The sequence below is a fragment of the Eptatretus burgeri genome, chromosome 4 (genome assembly GCF_056783735.1).
Source record: "Eptatretus burgeri isolate ZD-2024b chromosome 4, Ebu_testis_v1, whole genome shotgun sequence".
Lineage (NCBI taxonomy): Eukaryota > Metazoa > Chordata > Myxini > Myxiniformes > Myxinidae > Eptatretus > Eptatretus burgeri.
The window spans coordinates 130129431-130147438 of NC_140964.1; the positions used below are offsets into that span (position 1 = coordinate 130129431).

Below are 18008 nucleotides of genomic sequence, written 5' to 3' on the forward strand. Positions count from 1 at the left end.
CCTTGGCCTGCTGCAGTTCTTGAGCGGGTCTGTGGTGGCGCTTGTGTCCAACTTTTGTTTCTTCCACTCCCTTTCTTGGGCCGTTCATCCTGTGCTGCTGGTGGGGGTCTTTGCAGAACTCTCCTTACCCGTCCCCGTTGTCTGGCCGCATCCTCTTCCGAGTCTGTGTCATCTTCCTCCAGTTCCCACTTTCTCCAATCCTTATCATTTCTTTTCTCTGCTGCTTTGTCTAACAACACCATCTGCAACACTTCGTCTTTAATTTTTGTCTTTGCGTTCTCCCTTTCTTCCGCTCGGTCCAACCATTGATCAGTCGCTATACAAATCTCACTTGCTCCTTTGCCCTGCCAACCTAACAGTACATACTTTAATTGCTTCTTAATTTGAGGCCTGAGCCCTTCCATTACGAAGTTAGTCAGTGTTTGCTGCGGTATGTCTTCCTCAACTTGAAAACCCCCATATTGTAAGAGTGTCTGCATTAATCTATTCATGAATTCGGATGCCCGTTCTCCTTGACATTGCTTTGTTTCATAAATCTTATCACAATCTAGTGCTGGCGGTCGCAACGCTGTTTCAATCTCATCATACAGGCACCGTCGCTTATCTTGCCGATCTGTGTCGGTGCATCCTGCTGGTTCGTCCGCTTTCCATTTAGCACCTTCCTTAGCTTTCTTCCACACATATGGAGATAACACGGCTTGACATAACACCCCAATGTCGCTATGCATGCAGCGGTGTGCCTCAACCCACTGCGTTATTAATTCCTTTATTGCTCCTGCATTTCCTCTCAGATCTAACACTCTTTCCTTCATTGATCTTAATTCGATTTCTTTAAACGGTCGGTGCACTGACTGAGCTTGCACACTCCCCCTGGTCCCGCCGGAGTTATTTCTTGAACCGGGAAGGCAGAGGCTGTGGCTTTCAGCCCCATACCTTCCAGGTTCGGATACAAACTTGGTGTGTTATTAACATATGCAGATGGATCATCTGCATTACTTCCCTGAGCTTCCCGCCCTTGTACTACAATTTCAGAGGCAGTTACAGGGGCGAGAGTAATCTCAATCCCTTGTTGTGGCAATCCTTTAACCTGTGTTTCTAATTCCAACAGTTTCCATTTTACCAAATTTCTAGCCACTTCACTTACTTGGAGGACTTCTTCCTCCCACATTTTACAAGCTTCAAGGTCTGGCTCTGGTTCTAACTTATCACTTGTTCGTTGTTCTAATCGGCATGACAAGTTATCTATAATTTCTGCTCTTGAGGAACTCCATCTCGGGAATGGGTGTGCGTCCTGTTTTGTCCATTTATACCACAATGCCAACTGAGTACATGACTTAACTCCATATTTTTCATCCATCATTCCCACCACGGTATTCGTGGGCGGGGCATTTTTATCCGACTTTGGTTTCACAAACTTATTCCCCATTTCCCTTGGTCCTTCCTAGAGTATTTATTGGGTCGGGACAGTATTTCCCGCCTGGGGGTGATCTCGGGCTGGGTCGGGTGTCTTTCACACCTTCCCACGGACCCTCACACTCCCTGGCACACCTCCCGCACCCTCAATCTCCCAACGGAATCTCCCGTTTGGACCCTGTCCCTGAGGTGTTCTTGGGTTACCCCTTCCTGGGTTTCCCTCAACCTCCCAATGTACCCCAACCTTCCTGGGGTACCCCCTTTTGATGTGTAAAAAAGCTCCTTCTCCCCCTTGTTATTTTAAGATAAGGACAGATCACAAAGAGCAGCGAACTTGTATGCCCTGGTGCGAGAAAAGAGGCAGTTCTTCTTACCTTATCTTTAAGCCGGCCGGCCGGCTTCTGTCCTCCTTTGTCTCACCAAGGCAGCAGTTCCCCCTCCCCCCTGGTCTGTCTTATCACATCCTCGTCACCAAATGTTGAGACCACGGTGTCCGTGCTTATTGAGATCGAGCGCTGTCCACACGTATGATCTTGGTAGAGAAGAGCTTTAATTCACACCAAACATGCATACATGGAGAGATATAGAGAGACACAGAATACCCACGGTAGTCCAGCTCAATCTAACTCTGCTAGCTTGGCACTCTGGCTTGCCTTATATACAATTTGCCCTGCCCCTTGCGGGGCCATCTGGTTTCCTGATTGGCCCAGCTCCCATCACTGGTTTCTATTGAGACTTTGTTTCCCAAAGATCAATTTCCTCCAAGGTGAAAACGCCTAGTGCTGGTTTCCTCCTTTTGGGCTCTAAAAGCCATCTGGTTTGGTCATTATCCAGCCAGGGTGTCAGGAAGACGGCTTACTTCTTAAGAGCCTTTACATTCCTTTCTTTATTCTATTCCTTGGAAAGTGGAAGCAGCTGTTGAGCTGTCAAGTAGCACTGATTTACGTACGACCGGGCTTCTTTCGGCTCGAGGCTTGTTTATGACCGAGCTTCCCTTGGCTCAAGGTTTATTTACGATCGGGCTTCTTTGGGCTCAAGGTTTACAGGCTTATTTACGATCGGGTTTCTCTTGGCTCAAGGCTTTACAAGGGCAATAGAAAAAGCCAGATGCTTATCTGTGTCCCAAAGAAAGAGACTACATGCTTTGGCTATTAACACAGCCAAAAAACTGCAGCTGTTAAGAGTACTCTATAATGAATGCTTTTGGCTCTTTCTTTTACTTTTGATTTTTAAAAGGTAATTCTGCTAACAAATGGCTATTCTCAGCCTGGGAGATATACAATCTCTCCACACATGTACCTGGTTTGCAGATGCCATAGCCCAACACACCTTCATACAAAGACACGGCACTCAGAGTGCAAGAGAAGCAGAACAAGCAAAAGGTGTACACTGACAAACGTCGTGGAGCAAAGGATGTAAACTTTGAATGTGGTTCCTTCGTCCGAGTGAAGAAACCTGGCATCCTCCGAAAAGGACATTCCAAATTTTCAGCACCTCTCTGAGTTATGGAGCAAAGAGGATCTCACAGGTACAAACTGTCTGATGGATGGACCTGGAATGTGTCTCATTTAGCATCTGCCTGTCAAAGGAATGCAAAAGATGATGCCGTGTAACCACTCCTCCTGATATCACCGCACCACCAGCACAAGACATATCAGAATCTGTGCCAGTCGGCCAGGATGCCGGAATTCGCAGACCTCCAGTCTGGACTCAAGATCATGTGATGATGTCATGTAATGTCCTTTGAGAACTGAAAAGGAAGCCAATTTGAACCGTTTCCACGTTTATTACTCCTTGTTTTTAATCCATGCTTTGGAAATGTCTACATTTCAACTTCCAGTTAATTAATATTATTGTTGTCCACTGAGACGCAGCATGCATGTGGTTAAATAAAGGGGGAGACGAGGTGTTGTGCATAGACTGGTCTCCAGAGGGAGCGATGAGGAGAGAAAGAGTTCGGGGTTAGAGGTCAGAATGTGTGCAGTGAAAGAGCTTGTTACGTTCCGATGTTCGGTTGAATTAAACCATTGGGAAATATTGAATCCCTCATTCTTGGAGTATTTTTGGATACAACAGTATTCCTGTCGTCTAAGTTGAGGTAATACGCACACGACTCAGACGGAGGGAAGCCAGAAACAAAGTGCTCTATTGTGCGTGCGCACACTCTACCTCTTGGTGACATCAATCCCCAAACATCAGCTGGAGGCCAAGGAAATCAGACAAGGAAATCAGACACAGGTGGACGCCATTCAGCCCATCATTCCTGCACGAACACCAAAATAATTTATCAACACAAGATCCAAGAAAATGCAAATCATTCTTTATTTATTTTTTTATATTAGCTTTTAGTGTTTTTGTCTATTTATATTTTTTCTATTTATTTAAAGTTTTTGCAGTTTTTGTATTTTATTTATTTATTATTTATTTATATGTTTAGTTGTATTTTTTTTGTAAATTTGTTTTTTCTTCTCCTCAGAGGAGGGGGCACGGACTTGGTCAATAACACACATCAACCACACAACACCCCTTGACGAGAACCCCACCAACAGCACTCTGTACACATGCACACAATCACCCATCAATGCTCAAACTACATAAAAGTCCTGTCAACTTCCGCATACCCCTCTATCTCCATAAATTCCAGGTACCTATCTAATTCCAATTCAAACTTATCCACTGTTTCTGCTGCCACCACCTTTCCAGGGAGACCATTCCATGCATTAAGTACTCTCTGAGTAAAAGTCCCCTGCCTTACTACCGTCTTAACTCTCCTCTTCTTTCCTCGCATGGTATGGCGCCTGGTCCTATCACTGTCTACTCTGTTGAATAATTCATCTTCACTTATTTTATCGATACCTTTCATTATCTTAAACATCTGTCACATCTCCTATCAATCGCCTCCTTTCTAGTGAATAACGCCTGAATGCCTTCAGCTGCTCCTCATAGCTGAGTCTAGCTCGGCCCAAAATCAATCTCGTAGGTCTGTGCCGAACCCTCTCTCTGGCATCTTTGGCCTTCCTGAGTTGTGGTGACCAAAACTGCACACAATATTCCAGATGTGGCCCTCACTAAATTCCTGTACAAGGTTAACACCACCTCTTTTGATTTCTAAATGATTCACCTCCGAATGCAACCTATAACACTATTTGCTTTACCAATCGCTGCCTGGCACTGTGCTGCCTGCTTACCTCCCGGTGAATAGTAATGGGGTGAATAGTAATTGGGTGAATAGTAAGCATTACGGTGAATAGTAATGGTCCGAGTCCTGATCTCTGAGGTACCCCGCTACATACATCCTCTCACTCACAGCCACTCTTTGCTTCCTATCACGAAGCTAGTTTGCGATCCAATTAGCTACCTGACTTGCCACTCCACAAGCCATCACTTTGGCTAACAACCTCCGATGTGGCACCTTATCAAATACCTTCTTAAACTCTTCTTAAAGTCTAAATGTCTTCTAGAAATACGATGTCCACTGACCTTCTCTCAACCACCCAATCAGACACTGCTTCATAGAACTCCAAAAGATTTGTTAAACAGGAACTACCTTTGGTAAACACATGCTGACTACCTTTAATTAGCTTGTATTTTTTTCAATGGTTCCTCATTTGGTCCTTTATTAATGTCTCCATCACCTTCCCCACAACTGCAATCAAACTAACAGGTCTATAGTTTCCCAATTCTTCTCTGGATCCTTTCTTAAATAATGGGGTTACATTTGCTACTCTCTAATCCTCTGACTCCAGTGACCTGTTCTGACTCCAGCGAATTATTGAAAATATCCATTCGCATCTCACTTACCTGCTCAGTCACCTCCATCAATACTCTCTGTTGCATATTTTCTGGACCTGGAGCCTTATCGACTCTTACATTTCCTTGCTGTTCCTTTACTTCCTCCACTCTAACCTGGATTTTCTGTAAAAGCCCTTCCTCACCTCCTTGATAGATACTCTCAGCAATTGGCAATTCTCCTGACTGTTCTTATGTCAAAGTTGAAGAAAAATACCTGTTTAATAAGCCTGCCATCTCACTTTCATCACGAACCACTCTCCTGGGCTAACTCTCCCATCGCGAACCACTCTCCCAGGGATTGTTACTTAAAAGGAGGTCCAACACTGCACTCCCCTCGTGGGTTATCCACAAACTGGGTTAAAAAGCAATCCTTGACTAAAACCAGGAAATCCTCATCTGCTCTGCCCTTTCCCTGTTCATGGACCCAATCCATCCCTGGCAAGTTAAAATCCCCCAAAATCAATACTCTTCCCTTACCACATACCCTTTTTATTCTTCATGTACTCCTTTATCCTCTTCCTTCACACCTGGAGCCCCATACAAGCATCCTACCAGTATATACTGTTTTTACAATCTCTAATCTCTACCCACACAGACTCCTCAACATTTATTCTTTCCTTCATGTGACCCCTTTCTCTTGATGCAATGCTGTCCTTTACCCAGATTGCTACTCCTCTTCCTCTTCTCTCCTTTCTATCATATGGATACACCTTGGAGCCTTCTAATCCTGTCCTCCAGTTACTCTCCTCCTTAATCCATGTCTCACTCACTGCAACTATATCGTACTCCTCACGATCTACTTTGGCTTCAAGCTCTTCCTTCTTATTATTTAAACTTCTGACATTGGTATAGAATATATTTAACTTTTCCCTTCCTGAAATTCGATTTTCCTGCCTGACCTTACTCATTACAAGTACTTCATCCGTTCCTTCCTTAATACTGTTACGACTGTGGAAATTCGCAGAACACCATAAAGGTCCTTAGTTCAGTTATATCACTAAGTCCATGTTCAGTTAGATTTCCCCACCGTTGTTTAATGGGAATTATTCATGTCACCCGGGCTGTGATCTTTGAGTTAGCCGTTTTTCTTTCGCTATCGTTATTTTGGACCAACCACTTCACCACAACCACCACCACCACCAACATCGCTCTCAACAACCACTTCAGACCAACCGCCTTTCCACCACCACAACCACACCTGCCTCTCAACAAACCACGCCATCCTCACCACTTCGCCAGCAACCGTCAACATCTCCGCACCAAAAACATCGCCTCACCTTCGTCTCCGAAACGACGCCATCTTTGCGCCAGCAGGGGCGAGATCCGATCAAACGGCATCGCTGCAGGCGGAGGCAAGGGTTCTCTCGCTGTGCAGCGCCAATGATTTCCACAACGTCCGCTTTGCGCCCAGAGGTCAGAGGTCGGAGGTAAGGGTTCTCTCGCCATGCAGCGCCGATGATTTCCACAACGTCCACTTTCCGCGCAGAGGTCGGAGGCAAGGGTTCTTTCGCCGTGCAGTGCTGATGATTTCCACAATGTCCGCTTTCCGCGCAGAGGTCGGAGGTCAGAGGTGAGGGATCGAAGGTCAGATCTCGCCTCACGGACCCAATATAAGGGCGAGTGGAGCGCCAGTTCGGGTCAGTCGAGAGAGTGTCTGTCGGGGTTCGGAGAGTCTGAAGAAGCCAAGGAGCTGTGTGGAGGTCTGGGCTCGTGTCAGAGTCGGGAGCTTGGAACAGCCAGTCGGTGGAGGTCCGGGCGTCGCAAAGGAGATGCGGGCTGGAGGCGCCGCCCTGCTGTGTTGCGCGAACCTGTGCGTGCGGGTGTGGAGAGCCGGAGAGAGCTTGGCTGCCACGCGGGAGGCCCGAGCTCAACCGCGGCTACGCGAGCTGCCGTGGGGACAGGACGTCGCGACACGCCCCATCAAGGCACCACGAGGGTGCAGGTAACCTGCAACGGTCTCGTCGGGCCCTTTCGCTACACAAAGCCCCACGTTATAAAGGCCCACAGGCCCAGTCTGACTCCCTTGTCTGTGAGGGGGTCTTTTCTTTGCTTTTCTTTTGAAGGAATGTTGTGGCGCCGAGTCCCGTAAGTAAAACCTGCTTAAGTACAAGTACATGGTAAAACAATAGTCGGTTGTAGTGTTTTCGCCTTACTCGTGTCTTTGTCCCATCCCGCAGGCTCCGCAAATCAACCGCATGCGTGTTTTGAATTCCTTGCTTGTGTATACGTGCTTGTATAATACCTGCATTGTTTATATACGTGTAAAATAAATGTGCTGGTTTAAATGTACCCCGTTCGTCATGTCATTTTCCCCCATTGAAGTGCCATATCGTTTTTCGGAATACTAGTTGGTTTTTGAATACCGATAATAGAATCAGGTACGGCGAGGTCTGGCGATAATACCCGCTCGGTTATCCCAGAATGGAACAAACCGCTTAAGCGGTTCGTGTCCAAACAGGCCTGCGCTGAGGTACAGTCCCTCGGTAGGTTCCCCGCGTGAATACTTAGGTATATCGATATTCGGCGATTGACCCTGTCGCGTGCGGGTAGAATATGGACTGGGCCTTGGTGTGCGTTGAAGGCACACCCGTGACTGGTTCTCGGCGTTGTTCCGGGAAGTCACGACTGAATTGCTCGTCCGGTGGGCGGGCGGCTGCTATTAGTGAAAAGCGGTCGTTCGCATGCTGGGCGGGGTGGATTCGTAACAATACCTTCTCCACCTTCCACTAACCTAAAAAAGCCTGAATTCATTCCTTAGTGATTCCCACTGATTCCGAAATGTAAAACCTTTTTCCTTACACCATTCTTCCAGCCATTGATTGAGGTCTATTGCTCTGCTCATAATTTTATATTGTTTCCGAATCTTGGGAGAATCCAAGAAAACATGACCTCACAACCCTTTACTTTCAGCCGTTTACCCAATATCCTGTATCTATTATTCAAAACCTCTGAGTAAACTTTCCCGGTATCATTCGCACCAAGGTGTACCACAACCAACTTCTTCCTGCCATGATCCGATACAACATCGTTTCCATTCCTTCAATGTCCCGAACTCCTGGTCCTTCAAAACTACACAGAATTCTATATCTACAATCCTTCCTGCAGAATGAAGAATCTACATATTTAATAATCTCATCACTCACAAAAACTGTCTCCCATACCTCATTTCTACCAATTTATATTTCGGCACCGACACCACTGCCTGCACCCGCTGCACCTCCACCACTCCCTGCACCCGCTGCACCTCCACCACTCCCTGCACACGCTGCACATCCACCACTACCTGCACACGCTGCATCTCCACCACTACCTGCACATGCTGCACATCCACCACTCCCTGCACACGCTGCACCTCCACCACTACCTGCACACGCTGCAACTCCACCACTACCTGCACACGCTGCACCTCCACCACTGCCTGCACTGCTACATCTGCACCACTGCCTGTCCCCACTGCACCACCTCCACCTTGCACACATCATTTGTTTGTCCCTCCAACCTTCATGACAGTCGCTGATTGAACAACCGCACGAAAGGTGATTGCAAAGAGGTATCACTCGTCCACAATGAATGGGAGTGGTAAAATGGCCGATCTGTGGCTTCAATCGTTCATACGACACCAATTGGCCAATGAGTCGTCACCTTGCATCGTGGAGATCAGTGAAGAAAAGGACAAACAAAAGTGATTACAAGGAGGAAAAAGAATCATTTCTGCTCAGAGCAAGAAGAATCATTTTCGATCAGAAGAAGAAGAATCATTTTTTAATCAAAAGAAGAGAATCATTTTCCGTTCGAGGAAGAAGAATCATTTTCGATCAGAGAAAGAAGAAGAACTTCCGGTTGATCTTCGTGTGAACTTGTGTTGTTCCTGTACCTCAGGTCCTCGTGGTGCCGGTGGAACTGATCTGAAGAGGTATTTTCAGAATTATTATTTAATTATCACAAAGATGTTTAAAACGGGAATTTAAATATAAAGTAATTTTCTGTTCCTCGATGCCGGAAATGAAGGGAAGTTAAAGGAGTTTTTATCCAATGAATGTTGAGGTGTTTGGTTGTTGATTTAATGAGGTGTTTTTCACTCGTTTTGTTTTATTCACCACATTGTTTAATAATGACATCATCACGAAACTTCGTACAACGATAATTAAACCTCATTGTTCCTTTTAACTACAAAACCACCAGAAACCTTTTATAATGAACTTGTTTATCCAATTTTATCTCCTCACGACGAGGTGTAACGAGGGTACGAGGTTCAATCATCTCCTTTACCTGTTCCGTGGGATATTTAACCTTCATAACCTGAATGGAGATGAAAACCTGATTCATGATCCAAAAACTCAACAACATCGTGAGGGTCTAAAATATAACATTCCTCATGAACCTTCCACGGGCATCACATGTCAGAGCACTTGGACTCCACAGGGAAATTATTCGGGAATTCCACAACTCACAAGGAATGTGGGGCACCGTCCCTTCTTCGTGTGTGTGTGTCTGTCTGTGTGCCTGTGCGTGTGTCTGTGTCCCCTTTCAAGAAAATGACATGGATAACCGTTCCTTTGTTAACATGAGCCTTGTGTCCCTGACAGGTCACCGTTGGAATGGACACCTTCTTGGAATGGCTCCAATCACAAGGTCTGAGAGCAGAAACAGCCCAAGCAGTGATCAATGTACTTGGAATTGAGAATCACAAGGTTCTTCGAGCTTGTGCAGACTCCGATTCATTGCGAACAGAGCTCCTCTCTCTCGCCAAAGAGAAATTTAAATTTGCAATGTATGCTGACTTCTGTAAATTTGTGAATTCGTTTTTGAAGCCGCAGGATGTCCAACTTGCAGGCTCTTCTCTGTTGGGAAGTCTGTTCATCAACTTGGAGAATGTTATTCGAGAACTTTCCAGTTTCTCCCAAAAGTTTGTTGGATTCCAAAATGTGCAGCTGGAAAATGTTCCTGCTTTCCGGGGAATCGTTTTCAGTGATGTCTGCAACCTCCACGATCAGGATGATGGATTACCACCCAAGTCTGGTAGGTCACCATTTCATACACCCTCACATGTCAAGAAATACCTCGATGATGAACCATTCATGTTTTTTTTTTTTGTAACTTATGGAATCTCTTTTGGAACAATTTATGTTGTTGAAGACGTTTCAATTCTCGATCTACAAACCCAATGTTTTTTCTTCTTAATTACATTAAATTCCAAAGTGTCCCATGTTTAACATCACCTTTTAAGTTATCCATCCATCTATTGGGACCGCACTCTGTGCAGAGCATTGGTGCTGCCGAAGCAGTCTCCTTGGCTGTTGGACACAATCCTGGATGGGTCCCCACTCCAATACAGTGGACAAGCATGCTGGAACTCATTTTGCCGACCTCGGAAGAAGAATAGGCAGAGTCAACCCCACCTGGTATTAATTCAACATCCGAGTGGGATTTGAACTAAGCATTGTGGGATCCCAAGCCCACTACCCCAACCATAAAGCCAACACCAGGCATCATTTAAGTTATCCTCGTGCAGGAAGTAGTTTGTTTACCTCTTGTATTGGCATGGACATTATGAGGGACATCCCATGGGAGAAAGGAATCTGTTAAACAGAAAATGTCGAGGCAGTAAGATGCAGCCTGGATTGAGAGATCTATCAGGATGGAGCGGAGGCCTTAGATGTTTGAGGGACAGGGTCGAAGGTGGTGGGAGGCTTGCAGCGTGAGATTGGGTTGGGGGGGGGTATGCTGAGAAGGTGCAGGTGGAAGGGTGTGGGATTGGTGTACTGTGTGAGGGGGTGAGATCGGTAACCTGAGAGGGGCAGTTCTAGTGGGTAGATGAGGATGGGGTGAGGGAGACATGTGGAAGGATGTGGGCTTGTAGTTAATGTTTCGGAGGGCACTAACACGGAGTGGTTTGATGCTTCTAAATGAAGTGAATGTGATTTGTTTGTTGTGTGCAGACAATCTCTGCACACAACTTCCCATGATCCCCACATTTAACTTTCTGAGATGAACATTATGGGATGGGTGGATGGCATTTTTGTTCTGGGCACGGAGAAAGGTCGAGCTGAAGCAACTGGAGGATGGATGGCAGGACCAGCATTTCCATGAGAGAGAGTTTTACAAAATATGCCTTTGTTGAAGAAGAAGAAGAAGGAGGAGGAACAATAAATCACGATGAAGAAGAACACATGGGCTGCTGATGCCAGAGAAACAAGGGAAAATGATCATTTCAACACGTTTTCAAAAGCTTTTAAAGGAATATGCGCTTTCTTTAATGGGCGGAACACTTGAGGGTTGTGGGGGGGAGAGTGGGGAGAGTAATGGGGGTGTTTATCTCATTGTTACAGAGGTGGGGGGTGGGGGAGAGTAATGGGGGTGTTTATCTAATTGTTACAGAGGTGAGGGTGGGGGAGAGTAATGGGGGTGTTTATCTAATTGTTACAGAGGTTGGGGTGGGGGGAGAGTAATGGGGGTGTTTATCTAATTGTTGCAGAGGTGGGGGTTGGGGGTCCAATCGAGTACCTTTGCACAAGGAGTAGCGGCGGCATTTAATTGGATGCTATTTTGTATGATTTTCACACCATGAAAGGAGTCGAGAATTCGAGAAGATAATGATTGTGTGTCGAAAAATAGAGAAAGAGCTGCAGTTGATTGATTGATTGCATACTCTGCCTGAAGACATGTCCTTGGCTGATGCTGGGTGGATTGCCATTACTTTTCCAGCTCTGCATTTATTTTTATGTACTGTCAACTTCCATTAATTACTGCACCACTGAAAACATGCATACAGTGATTGTAATCCTTCATTATTTTCGATTTTCATTCAATCTCTCATCTTTCATGGTTTCCCTTTTCTCACAGCTCGTTAATACATGTTTAGACACGATCATTCAAAAGCGTGGTGTCAACAACGCTCGGGGTACTCGACAGTGCTCGATTCGGCCTTGCCAAGTTTCGAAGCAACTGCTTTGGAGTTTTCCAATTTCCATATCCAACTGATGAACGTTCATGATTTCCACATCCATTTAGATAGTATTCATAGAATACGTATCCTGTACAGTCTTAAGAAGGACTTGGTGAGAGCCAAGTTCGGTTTTTTTTCTTCTCTGATCCAATATGGCTGCCAGAGCACGTGACCGATGACATCATCTTTATCAAACCATATTTCCTGTGGGTAGTTGATCAATGAGTTAAATTTTGCGTTGATCGGTGAAGCAGTTTCTCCTACGATGATTTTCAAACATTTTCCCTTTGATCCAATGTGGCTGCCAGATCACGTGATACGTGGTGGTCATTTTTATGAAAGTCCTGTGTAAATTTCCAGTTGTATGATGAAAATTGAGGATTTCAGAAATTTGGCCCATGTTGATCTCAAAAATTGTTGGTGGTTGAATTCATTGACCTGAAATATAAATGCTCTTCAAATTTCAATTCAATTGGAGGAAAGTTGAGGATTTTAGAAATACCAGGTTGAGGGAAGGAGATGAGAAGGGATGGAGGACAAATTTACCAATAGGAAGAGTGCTTTAACCTCAGCATTGCCCAGATATAAAAAAATTAATTAGTTATCGAATCAAGCGTTGTACTTGTTGAATTATGATGTTGTCATGAAGGTACCAATGACATCATCATTAACATACCTTAATTCCCCATGGGGAGGAATTGACAATAAGCCATGTTTCAATATTTTCCATGGATCCGTTTCGGAGATATAGAGGTGCAAAGTTTTTCGGTTTTTCCAAGATGGCATATTTACGATATGTCATCTGACATCACATTTATCATTGTAAATTTCCACAGGAGGAGGTATATCTTTGGTCAAAATTTCATGTCAATCGGACCAACAGTTGCAGAGAAATATTTTTTTCATGCTGACCGGATCAAGCGTTCCTTTTGTCAAATTCTGACATCATAATGAAGTCACTGATGACATCATCATTGACATCTTATTCCACAGGGGAGTACTTGACAATAATGAGCCATGGTTCAATTTTTTCCATCAAGCATTTTCGGACATATAAAGGTGAAAAGTTCTTCGGTCTTTCCAAGATGGCACCTGTACCACGTGACCAATGATGTCATACTTATCATTCTAAACTCCCAAGGAGGCGCTACACCTGTGGTCAAAATTCCGTGTCAATTGGACCAATAGTTGCAAAGAAAAAAGTGATTCATGTGCAAAGACTCGTACGTGAGTGATTGCTTTACCCCCCTTTTTGCTTTGCGAGCACAGAGTAACAACCTCACCTCAGTTCACCAATTTGGTTTCAGACCAGGTCATTCCAGCTTGGACATGCTGCTTCTACTCACCCAGCAATGGAGGCCCTCAATGGCAGCCAAGAGATGAGAGCTGTCTCTCTGAACATATCTCAAGCTTTTGAAACAGTCTGGCATCCTGCCTGACTCAACTCTCTGCCTCTGGCATCCAAGGCAAATTGCACACATGGCTTAATGACTCCTCTACTCTGGAAGTCAACGTGTGGCACTCAACAGAACCCTTTCATTTCCTCTCCTGCTTGGCTTAACATTTAAGGCTGAAGATCACCGGGTCTTTAGTTCAGGCCCAGTTGTGCCGTTCGAGTCCTGTTGAAATAACACCAAGTGGGTTGACTCATCCTGTTATTCTTACGAGGTCGGCAAAATGAGTACCAGCTGACTGGTAACATGGGCACTGCATCAGTGCACACCTCCGTTGCTTAAGGCACTATCACACCTTGACGCTTTAGCCAGCAATGGCAACGTATAAAAATGTATGTAAAACGTTGGCGTATGCTGAAATTTTGATGTTTTTTAAAAAAGTTTTGGTCGTATTCATAAAGTGCTGGTCGTATGCAAAACATATTGTTACTGCCGTGGAAATTCACAAACCACCATTCAGGACCCTCAGGTGAGATATCTTCATAGGTACACGTGTAGTTAGCCCAAACCTGTTGTATAGAGGGAATTTTTGTGATCCATCCGGGCTGCGATACTTTGAGTTAGTCGTTTTTCTTTTTCTATCTTTTATTTCAAACACACAACATTTCATCTTGCATCACAGAAAGGGGTTCATAGTGGGTGCAACATCCCGGTAATTAATCGGAACCGTCAAGGCCGACGATAACACCGCTCGGTTATCACTGTAGCCCGGAACGGACCGCTTAAGCGGTTCGTGTCCGGAGTCGACCTGTGGCATGGTACGATCGCCCGGTCAACCATCCGCGCAGGTACTTAGGTAGATCAAATTTGGCGAGCGACCCTATCCTGCGCGGGTGGGCAATTGGCACGGTCATGGTGTGGTTAAACCCCCACCCGTGACTAGCTCCCGGCATTGTTCCGAGAGGGTCACGACAGAATTGTCCGTCCGGTGGGCGACGTGCCGCGATTCGAGTTACGCGGCCGCTCGCACGCCGGCGGGCGCGAATTCGCAACAATATTGTAACGGGCACAGAACGTTTCGTTGTCTTATAGATAACTTATACCAACGAATGCTTAGCCTGTTGTCGGCGTTCACAACCTATGCCCAACGATAGTTTAACTTAGGCATAGCGCGCTGCACGTATCGCCGACGAACTCGTGGCGTAGCCTGTTAAAAACCTGCCGCATGCCGATTTAAATCATAACCGCCTGAGAATTGGAAGCGTCAACCACGCAGTCACACCTTGACGATTTAGCCAGCGTATGCCGACCTATGAAAAATGTGTCTAAAACACTGGCACACGTCGAATACGGTATGGGTAAGTTGTGTATACGTTAGGAGCACGCTGAAAAACGATGAAGTACGCAGTCATATTCCGTGGTACGTCAAGTACGTCGTGAAATTTCAAGCATGCTGAAAATTTTACGACGTACTCGCCGTATGGCTCACACGTTCCGCTTCGCTGGGAATAAGTTGTAGGCATGATATGCGATCGTGGACACACGTCGACACAAGTTCCTTGAAAGTTACTCATTAGTCGAAACACGTCGAGGTAATGTTTAGCATACCCGAAACTTATTTTCTCCGTCAAGGCACATTTTCTTTTTTCTCCTTGACACTCCTTAATGAAGGCATGTGACAAAATATCTGAAGTTGTTGTTGTTGTTGTTGTTGTTGTTGTTTTTTTTTTTAATTTTTTTTGTTTTTTTTAGTCTATCATGAATTTTAAAATAAATTCGGACATTTGCTTTTAAGTTTCGACGTCGACGTGACAATATCCTCAAACAGAAAATATTCATAGAGGAGGAACGAAGAATAAGGCATGAGCAAACTGAAGAGGCAATCTGACGTGACGTAACGGCACGTGACGAAATATCGGAAGTTATTGTTTTTTTTATTTTTTAAATGCTGCCAATACGCCATTATACGGTAGCTGCAAATTAGAAACACGTTCAGGAAGTTCTGTGGTCGTCCGGAAGACGTCAATCAAATACGTCTCCATACGTCAATATGCGTTGGAGGTACTTACACATAGGTTAAAAGCACATTACTCACAGGTTAGAAATAAGTTTTGGGTACGCTAAGCATTACCTCGACGTGTTTCGACTTATGACTAACTTACAAGTAACGTGCCTCGACGTGTGTCAATGATCGCATAACGTGCCTTGACGTGTGTGCAACGATCATGTAACCTGCCTACAACACGTTACTCAGGTTATAAATAGGTTTCGGGTACGCTAATCATTACCTCGACGTGTTTCGACTTATGAGTAACTTACAAATAACGTGTGTCAACGATCGCATAATGTGCCTACAACTTATGGCCAGCGTAGCGGAACGTGTGAGTCATACGAGGTGTGTTCAAAAAGTGTCCAACCTTAATTTTTCGTGTGCAAACAAATGAAGCTAGGGAGGCGTGGTTTGGTGCATGTATGTAGGCGATCCTAATCCGTATGCGTGAATATTTTCCCACCTGCAGAAGCTATCAGTCGCCGACAGACCGCCGACGAGTGAGGAAGTGTAAGTGAGCGCCGTCGGATTTTCGTTTTTGACAAAATGACGGATCACTGTGGTCTCATCGCCAGTGATCATTGTGTTGAAGAAGTTGGGATCGCTGTTCAACGTCTCCAGCATGTCCTGTGCGATCTCCAAACGGAGTTGCTTCTGCTCGATCGTTAGCAGCTTTGGCACGAACTTCGCTGAGATTCTCCTTAAGCCCAAATCCTCAGTCACAATGGAATGAATGGATCCAATGCTGACGCCCGCCTCGTCTGCAAGTTCTCTGATCGGGATTCAACGAACCTGAATCAGCAGGGTCCTCACTTGGCCAATGACGATCTCATTTCGGGATGTTGAGGGCCTACCAGAACGTGCTTCACTTTCCACTGATGTGCGACCATCATTGAAGCGGTTGTACCACGCTTTAACTGTGTGCTGCCCATTGCTTCGTTCCCGAAGGCCTGTTGAATCTTGTGGATCGTTTCCACTTGGGAATCGCCAAGCTTTACACAAAATTTGATGCAGTAGCGTTGTTCAAGTTTTTCTGTCATTTTATCAAAAACGAAAATCCGACGGCATCTCTCTTCCTGGTTATTCTTTCCTCTAATTGGATAGGCCTGAACCCAACCCCTGCAGTGGAGTTGCACTTGATATAGAAAAACTCAATCTTTCACTGCCCTTCCACTGATTGCTCATGGTATTTGACAGTACTGCATTTGGCCCTGCATCGGCAAGTTGTGAAGGTCTGTCTTCCTCGAATTTGTCTTTGGTGTTTTACGGTTTTCCATATCTATCTGGTGAACATTGAGGGTGAGTGGCTAAAAACAAGACAAGCCGGTAGCCGACATCGCTGCTCGCTCTAGAAGGAAAGTTGGCCGACGCGACTAGCCAATATTCATGTACATGCTATCAATCAATTTACCACAATAAATATGATTATCACAGAGCCTGGTGTGTTGGCGCAGTGGTAAGGGCAGCGGCTTGGGATCCAAAAGGTCCTGAGTTCAAGCCCCGTTGGGCCATTGAATTAATACACCAGGGGGTTGACTCAGCCTGTCATCCTTCCGAGGTCGTCGAAATGAGTACCAGTGTACTGGGCCGGTGTATACCCCGGTTAAAATAGGTGTACCATATCCCTGTGTTGTAAGAGGCAACCAGGGTTGTGTCAGGAAGGGCAACCGGCGTAAAACATGTGCCAAATCACTATGCGGATCATACGGATGATCCGCTGTGGCGACCCCTAACGGGAGCAGGCAAAAGAAGAAGAAGAAGAATAAATATGATTATCACAGCCCTCTTAGTTTGCGCCCAGAAACCCGCCTTGTGAAATTTCAGGCATGTTTCCAAAGAGACTCCAACAAATGGCAGCCCTGGTAATTCCATTTATCTATTCGCTAAAGATTTTATTTTTTTATATAATGCTGGAAGACATTCTCCTCGGGCACAAAAAAACAGGTCCCTCGGAGGTCCAGTTTCGGAGGTATTGATTTTTTTGTACAGTCCACAATAAGTGTACGATGCATGATGAAGTATTTTAGCTGTTGCAAAGCAATGGAGGTGTGCATAGCAATCGTTCATTTTTGTGTACATGCTAGCCACATTGTACACATTTCACCCAAGTTTCATCAAAACCACTCTTTCTCTTAGAGATATTCGCAATTGACCATTTCTGAAATGTTCGACATGTACTCGCCCAAAACCTATCTCCTTCAACAAATATTTTTTGTTAAGGCTGCAAATTTGCATGAAGGGAGCTAGATGGATTGCACACAGAACTCTAAGCTTCAATTTTTCGATTTTTTAATTTTTTTTCGATTTTTTTGACCACTTTAAATGGCCGTTGCTATGCCGTTGCTAGGGCCGGGGTTCCTTATTCGAAAGCACACGATTCCCAGAAATATTGGTCCCACCCGACCAAATTTCA

At 45.2% G+C, this 18008-nt stretch overlaps 1 pseudogene across 1 annotated transcript in view; it reads left to right on the forward strand.

Moving 5' to 3' along the window:
- The first annotated feature begins 8995 nt into the window (after positions 1-8995).
- LOC147029114 (uncharacterized) overlaps positions 8996-18008 on the forward strand; it is a 38712-nt pseudogene continuing 29699 nt past the window's right edge. The window contains exons 1-2 of the transcript XR_015056775.1: positions 8996-9118; positions 9792-10224. The product of XR_015056775.1 is annotated as an uncharacterized LOC147029114 (transcript). The remainder of the gene's footprint in view (positions 9119-9791; positions 10225-18008) is intronic.